At 43.9% G+C, this 8,198-nt stretch overlaps 1 long non-coding RNA gene across 1 annotated transcript; it reads right to left on the bottom strand.

The window, feature by feature from the left end:
* Positions 1–554: 554 nt before the first annotated feature.
* On the bottom strand, positions 555–3,104 carry LOC113018159 (uncharacterized). Its single transcript, XR_003271720.1, has 3 exons — positions 3,071–3,104; positions 2,885–2,986; positions 555–646 (listed from the first exon to the last, which is right to left on the bottom strand). It is a non-coding gene; the product is annotated as an uncharacterized LOC113018159 (long non-coding RNA).
* Between the last annotated feature and the right edge of the window lie 5,094 nt (positions 3,105–8,198).

The raw sequence follows: 8,198 nt of genomic DNA on the forward strand, positions 1-8,198 counted from the left end.
CGAAAGAGGAGATATATGAAGCTGGAAGCTGCTGAGAGTCCTCCTCCTTCCCGTGGGGTTTACTTTCTCTACTACTTTCACTATAAACACGCCCCTTTCATGCACCTGCAGAGGGCCACCAGCAGATGGAGCTGTCTTAAACAAATCCACTTGGATAGTTAGCTGTAGATGACTTTATCAGTATGATTGTAGGACTTTGAGTTATTCTTTAGATTTATTTAAACTCTTATATTGTGCACAAGTGTTGAGCGACCCATAATTTCTCTGTACTTTTCATAAGAGCAGCCAGACTTTCAGCTAGTTTTTCTTTTTTTAAGAGCTCAAAGTTATTGAAGAAACAGTTATTCAGCTTCATTCCCACTGATCTCGACTACAAACTGTTTCACTTTGGTTTCTGTTTAAAGCCTCGATGTTTAAAACGTTTCCCTGTGATCACATTTGCACCGTCTGATTTCAAAGTTTGTTTCTTTTGGTCGTTTAGTCCACAGAGTCCTTGGTGTTCTGAAAGGGACCTATAAATAAATGCATTATTATTAATAATAAAGTAGTTGTTGTACATGTACAGACCATAAATATGGAGTCCAGCTGTGTTTGATGCTGCTGGGCAGACTGACCACTGGGAACCTCTGAGCTCTGCTGCTCCACTCTGTGGAAGAACCATGAAGGATTAGATCAACACAGGATAAAGATCCAGGAGTTTCTGCTCAAATAACTTCATCTGAATCAAGTCTGTCAAGTTTTAGACTCTCAGATTGTGAAGATATATTTTCTGTTTTCTATGAACTTTCTTTCATCAGTGATGGAAGTGATGATGCTGCAGAAGCTCAGAGGAAACTTTGAGAAAACTGTGATGAACCATCAACTAATGCTCTCAGGAGGCCAAAGGTCCCTGAATGTAACTGTGCAGTAGATTCATCGAGTGTTTGAAACCTGACCACTTCCATATGTTTTCATTCTAACACAAGAAGTCCTTTTCTCATTGCTTTGATTTGAGTTTTCATTTGAGTTTTCTGAGTCTCGTATTTGGAGTCGAGTCTAATCAATGATCTGACAGAAGAACATTAAAAAGGATTTACCAGTGCTGTCAAAATTAACATGTAGGGTTAGGGTTAGGGGTTCAACTGTTATCATGATTAACATGATAAAAACCTTTAACACGACACATCTGGAGAGCAGAACGACTCAAAATCCCTGAAATGTTTCTATCAACGCACTTCGGGCAGTTTGTCCGAGTAGAGTTACCTTTGCACACGTGCAGATGTGCAGCACATCTGTTAGTGACGGAAGCTGAACCAATCAGCTCAATATGGAAGATGACAAACACACACTGACCTCTCGATGGAAAGTTTGAGTATTAAAAAAATAACAAGACGGACCAGCCGACCAACATGAAGGATTCTGCACATCGTGACAGAAGGAATTTTCTTTTCACCGAAGCACTTCCAGCTTAAAATATCACAACAATGCAAAGCACTGATGACACAACTGCCAAGTGGACAAACTGCAGACCTGTTAGTGTTGTTAATAACATAGTTTTGGTTCCTCGTGTCAAAGACTTGAAGAAGAGTGACAGAGAGTGTTAGACTGCTGCAGGATCAGTGCCACCTCCACAGACCTGTGAAGAAAATGATGGTTTGACAGATGGGCTCAGATTCAGGATCAGCTGAGGAGTTTGTGGCTGACAGAATCCTGCAGGTACAGAGCAGAGCCCATCATTAGCATGCAGGACTGTCCCTGGGGGGGTCGGCTCATTCAGGAGGTTAATCAATGTTTACATGTTCAATAAACATGTTAAGTGTGTAAATTTGCCCTTTTCTCTCGAGTCTGTTTGCTCATGAAATGAACTTTGATTCGTTTACATTAAAAATGATGTTTAATGGTGATTAATCCAAATGAATCCACAGTAACCCTGTGATGAGTCTGATTAAACATTTTCATTAACAGCAGTAATATAGATTATATATTATTATATATTAGTGCACACTTAGCTTTTAGTATATATGTTTGTTACAAAGTTGTATTTACAGCAGAGAAGCTGAGTTAAAGACTGAAAACTATTCAAAGTCTCTTTGAATTGAAGCGTTTAACATTCTTTGTGTTTATTCTGCATTGACTTCATTATATGGTGTAAACGTCTGTTACAGGCTTAAATATAAAGTTGGAAAAATGTAACTGCAGCTATTGATCAAGTAATTGTGATTAATCAGGATTAATGACAGAAGATTGTGTCATTAATTAGTCATGTTTTAATCTACTGACAGCACTAGTGTTCACTCTGGTGCCTCCAACTGTTTTACGCCCTTTCAACACCTTCGTGGTCAAAAGTGTACACGCACAAAATCTACAATAAAACCCTCACGCAGCAATAGGACAGACACACAATCCATTTATCTCTGTCTCAAACACACACACACGTGTATTCAAAGCCTCGATTTGTTCATATTTCATCTGTTGTGTTTTTATCTTCAGCGTTTTCAGTGTTGCTGCATTTACACCAAAAATGTTTCCATTGATGAATCAGATTGATTTGAATGTGTTTCATCCATACAAATCCCTCCCTGGTGGTCACATGACTCTATAACATAACAGGAGTCATGTGACAAGAGTTTCATGCTGTAAAATGTCAAAATGGTTGAATGTGGTGGAGTAAAAATGTGAGATGTCAGCTACTTTTCTTCAATATGAAATGTTTGCAGGGCCTGACAGGAAGTGGACGGACGCTCTGATCACTTCCTGTTTGCTGAAGTGGGTTTTCAGTTGTTTAGAAACCAAAGGCTTGTTTTAAAAGACAGTTTAAATGGGACTGAGGGAACGACGTGTTTGTAGTTTATATCCAACAACATCAAGCAGTTTAATCAAAGAGTTCATGTTACTAACAGCTCACCTCTCTGCAGCAGACACAGGCTGGACTTTAAAATGAATGGGACAACCTTTAGACGCGTCACTCTGTAAGGACACAGAGCTGGGTGGAGGTCCAGGCTGGTCCCTGTGAATAATGATGGAGCAGTGATGTGAGTGCTGAGCTGTGACATGGAGAAGAGTCATGGACAGTTAGAGATGGTCATCTCACCTCTGAGCTTTGGTCTGGCTCTCATGTTCCCCACACAGAGTGCTTTTAGAGGGAGGGACTCCCTCCTCTCTGTCCTCACACTGATCCATGCTGCTCAATTCACATCAGCTCACACACACTTTCTACCTGCAGAGGAAACACAAATCATTCATGTGCACATCAGCTGAAATCCTCCTTTCATCATGTGTGCTGTCCAAATATCAGCTGCTTCTTTCCTGCTTCATCTCAGTGTCAGCTGGATGCAGTCAGACAGCAGTGTGAGGCAGAGGAAGCTGCCATCAGCTGCTCTGCTATCAGTCCACTAGATGGAGCCTGAAGCACACACGATGCATTCACTGACACACACTGAGTCACTGTGACTGGAAGCTTCAGTCAGTCCAACACGTGTGAACAACATTTTAAACATTTCAGCTGATCCAGGATTCAAAGAGGATCAGCAGAGTTAAAGCTTCACACTAATTCTTGCTGCTGAGTTTGCAGAGAACTGCACACACACTGATTCACTGCTAATGAGAAGCTTCTTCCATCCAGTAATTCATCATCCATCAGCTCTGCTGCTGCTCTCAGTCCTGGACTCTGATCACACACTAAAAGCAGCTTTTTAACTCGTGTCTGTAAGAACTCTTAGTGTTAGCTTAGTGTTAGCTTAGCGTTAGCTTAGTGTTAGCTTAGCGTTAGCATGCTGTGTGCTAGCTCAGCGTCAGAGCTCTGCAGGTGTCTCGTGTGTAAATATTAATCACAGTGACAGTAAAGGAGGTAAAGGGCTGTGACGTCATCACGTACGCTGCGTCCTCTGTGGGCTCTGAGTGAACTCAAAGTACAAACTACAAGTACACAAACACGAACGTAGCTCAGAGTGGCGGACACACTCGGCCTCGTTGGTCCAGCTGTGAGTCCGTTACCGTGAACTATGGAGCGGCAGATTTGTGCTGAACTAAGCTGCACACAGCTGATGTTAGCCAGGAAACATTACACACTGACTTTAATGGAGAGACCGGAAATACAAACACACACAGTTTGTTGTGTGAAGAAATCAAACACGAGCTGAACAAACAGTAAAGTTCCTAAAGACAAACTGTTAAAGGAGGAAACAAAGCAAACTTACAGTTTCTTCACACACCAACAACAAGCTCCACTCCACACCTGGACACTAAACACGGACACACAGGTGAGCTGCTTCCTGGAAGGAGGCGGGGCTCCACCTGAAACTCAGCACAGGTGGGAGGGGCTCAGCTCTGTGTGTGCTGATGTGTTAACTTTAAAAATATGCCGTCTGACTGCTCAGACTGAGTCAGAGTAAAGTTCACATGCTGACGTGTGGAGACATGAAACCTTGTTGTAGCTGCAGGTGTGAACACACTGATCCCAGATCAGCTCTGCTGTATTTGTAACATGAACATTTCTGCTGCAAAGCTTCAAATGTTCAGCATGTTTCTCTGTTTCCAGTCTATAGATCCAGTCACACTTTCTACCTTCACCTGTGCAGTAAAGACTGAGAGCAGAGCTGAAAGCAAGCGTCCAATCAGTGAGCAGCATCAACACCTGAGCTTCATTCAGACTCTGTTATTGAAGATGTTGTTGGTACAAAGTTCATCTGCTGCTCACATGAATCCATGAAAGATTTATTTCACTGAATGTTTCTTCAAAGCTCATTTCAACCTGTTGAAGTCATGAATGAAAGTGCAGACTGAGAGTGGATCACATGATGTTTGAGGTGTGTCATGTGACATGTTCAGTATTGTCACACATGTCTAGATTGTCCCTGATATCATAACTGCTCAAACACTGATGATTATATTTGAAGAATTATTCCTGATGGCAGCAAAGTTTGAATGGAGCTCTCTGTCTGTGCTGATTTGTCGCCCTCTGAAGGTCAAAGCACAAACTGCATGATGTCACTGTAACCACCACAGTGACAGGAAGTGTTTTTATGACTGAAACACTGAAATGATGCTAACGGCTGTCGTTAGGCTCACTGACAGCAGTGCTGATGTGTTCATGTCAAACACTGGCTCAGGTCAGACTCCATCCTTCTCCAGCGTGACTGTATCCTTCTGCAGGCGTTTGCGGTTTGCAGTAGTGCTGCCGTACCATGCAGTGATGCAGCTGGTCAGGGTGCTCTCCAAAGTGCAGCTGTAGAACCTGCTGAGGATCTTGGCCAACATACCAAATTTCCTCAGCCTCCTCAGGAAATACAGCAGCTGCTGAGCCTTCTTGACCAGCTGTGTGGTGTTCAGTGTCCAGGTGAGGTCCTCACTGATGTGGACGCCCAGGTACTGCTGCTCACCCTCTCCACTTCACGCTCCCGGGTAAACAGCGGCTGGTGAGGCCTCTTCTTCTTCCTCGTGTCCACTATCATCTCCTTTGTCTTATCAGTGTTGAGGGTGAGGTTGTTGTCCTCACACCGTGACACCAGACCAGCCTCCTCTCTCCTATAAGCCACGTCGTCCTCTCCAGTGATGCGACCGATCGCTGCAGTGTCATCCGTGAACTTCAAAATGATGTTGTCTTTGTTGGAGGTGACACAGTAATGAGTGACCAGGGTGTAGAGGATGGGGCTGAGGACGCAACCCTGTGGGACGCCAGTGTTTGTCTGTCAGTCAAACAGTCCTGTAGCCAGTCACAGAGGGTGGAGGGTGCAGGTCGAGTGTAGCCAGTCACAGAGGGTGGAGGGTGCAGGACGAGTGTAGCCAGTTACAGAGGGTGGAGGGTGAAGGGTGCAGGTCGAGTGTTGCCAGTCACAGAGGGTGAAGGGTGCAGGTCGAGTGTTGCCAGTCACAGAGGGTGGAGGGTGCAGGTCGAGTGTAGCCAGTCACAGAGGGTGAAGGGTGCAGGTCGAGTGTTGCCAGTCACAGAGGGTGGAGGGTGCAGGTCGAGTGTAGCCAGTCACAGAGGGTGGAGGGTGCAGGACGAGTGTAGCCAGTCACAGAGGGTGGAGGGTGCAGGTCGAGCGTTGCCAGTCACAGAGGGTGGTGTACAGGTCGGGTGTAGCCAGTCACAGAGGGTGGAGGGTGCAGGTCGGGTGTAGCCAGTCACAGAGGGTGGAGGGTGCAGGCCGAGTGTAGCCAGTCACAGAGGGTGTGTATTTGTGTATTTGAGTTTGACACCCCTGGTGTAATGTATGTATGGTCCGAAGGGTAAGATGGCGCTGGCATGGCATCAATCAATTAGCTTTGGTAAATTATGAACAGGCATCAGCGCGGTCACCTATACTGTCCTTTAGTGCTGGAGCAGCAGGAACACCAGTTAATCTGAAACCTGTTTTTCTCTCTAAACCAAAGTGACAGCAGGCTGAGTCAAAGACAGAAACCTTATTTAAACACCAAACATTCACCGGCTTCACTTCCTGATCCAGGATTCAAAGAGGACGTTGAACTTACTCAGCTTCTTCCAATGAACGTCTTCACTCTGCAGCTCTCTGCTGTCTGGACCAGGTCTGTGTAGAAACAGAGAAAATCCTCTGCTTCTTCTCCGTCATCAGTCCTCTGTGTCTGCAGGCTGAAGTCACACTAAACACTTCACACCAGCAAAGACTCTGAAGCTCACAGGTCAAAGGTCAGCTGCTGCACCTTATGTGATATTAATTTGATCAATAATTAACCTGCAGCAGGTTTCTGCTCCAACACTCTAAACAACCCTGAGAACGAATAAGATAATGTGGGTGTGTCTGCAAGCTTCAATAGATAAGCATTAAACACTTCACACCAGCAATGAGTCTGAAGCTCGCAGGTCAAAGGTCAGCTGCTGCACTGTATATAACAATTCAACAGTAGACAGTGTATTGGAATTTCTTTTATTTATGTCTTAATCACATTATTTTATTGTATGATGCCTTGGTGCCACTGGATTTTAACATGTCTCACACTCATACAGTTAGACAGATGGTGGGGGTCTAGTAAGGAAGTTGGGGGAAGCAGACGACTCCACAGGAAGAGTCTTTTGTCTCTTCAGGACTCTGGGAGGTAGCAAGAGAGTGTGAAGCTTAAGGTGTGAAACAGCTGTGTACTGCCTTTTGTTTCTGAAGGAGGTGTTTAAGTGAGAGCCATGCTAGGCTGGTGAGACTCTGCTGCCTGTCTGCCCTGCGATCATGCAGGCTCTTCACAAGCTGGGTTTTTCTTTGTGTTTGATTAAAGAATGTTAGCTACCGCTCACCGCTCATCTTCAGGCTTTGTTTAATGGAAAACTTCCACAACAACAGCCTGACTGTGGGCGTCTCTGCAGCCATAAACAGTTTAAACATTAAACACTGAACCACAAAAGAGGCTTAACTGAGTGGCTGAGCTTCAGTCAATGCTGGGTTGTTGGGGGACACAGTCAGTAACTGCAGCACTCCAAGGCGAATCTGTTCTCAAAGTGTTGGTCACCAAGGACCACAGGAAGGATTCAGTGCATGGGAGCTCTGGGAAATCGACAAGGAAGAAATAAGACACCGTGGACTGTTTGCACTGCTTGTTCTTTATTTGACTGTAAATAAACTCATTGTTGCCAACTCAGAAGGTCCTGCAATTGGGTCCTGCTTTCCAAAACATGACAACATGACAACAGTCATGACAAAGAGGTATGGTTGTGGTCTGAAATTTAAACTCATCGGCATGAATGGGCATGAATATCGTAGTAATTTGGAGTTTTTAATGATTTCTTTACATTTTTCTTTTTCCAGGGTGGAATGATTATACCCCATCTTTAATGAATTTAAAAAGAAGAAACAAAATTAAGCAGCTGAAGGTTGTAGAAATGGAAAGTTACAATGGTCCAAAATAACTACAATATTAGGCTAGAAAATGACAGTGTGAAGTTTCTGTAACACTAAATTAAATAAGTTTGTGAAATGAAACAAATCTACATACTAAAGTTACACAAAAGTCTTCCAGCCTAAATGACCACATACATGTCATTTGGCCTTACTCTCTGAATATTTAGGACCTTCACTGGGACAAACATGAATCTAGTTTTAATACTGAAGACATGGTTAATATTATGTAACAGCAGTGTTAGAAAAACGTTGACTACGTTTCCTCATCTCTGCTTCTGTCATAACTAATCTGACCACTTAGTAGTAATTAGCATTAGGTGTCTCTGTAGTTTACCAGTGTTGGCTACCATGCAGTAGCACATTTAGGAAAATGAC

Source organism: Astatotilapia calliptera, unplaced genomic scaffold, assembly GCF_900246225.1.
Source record: "Astatotilapia calliptera unplaced genomic scaffold, fAstCal1.2 U_scaffold_47, whole genome shotgun sequence".
NCBI classification, from domain to species: Eukaryota; Metazoa; Chordata; class Actinopteri; order Cichliformes; family Cichlidae; genus Astatotilapia; species Astatotilapia calliptera.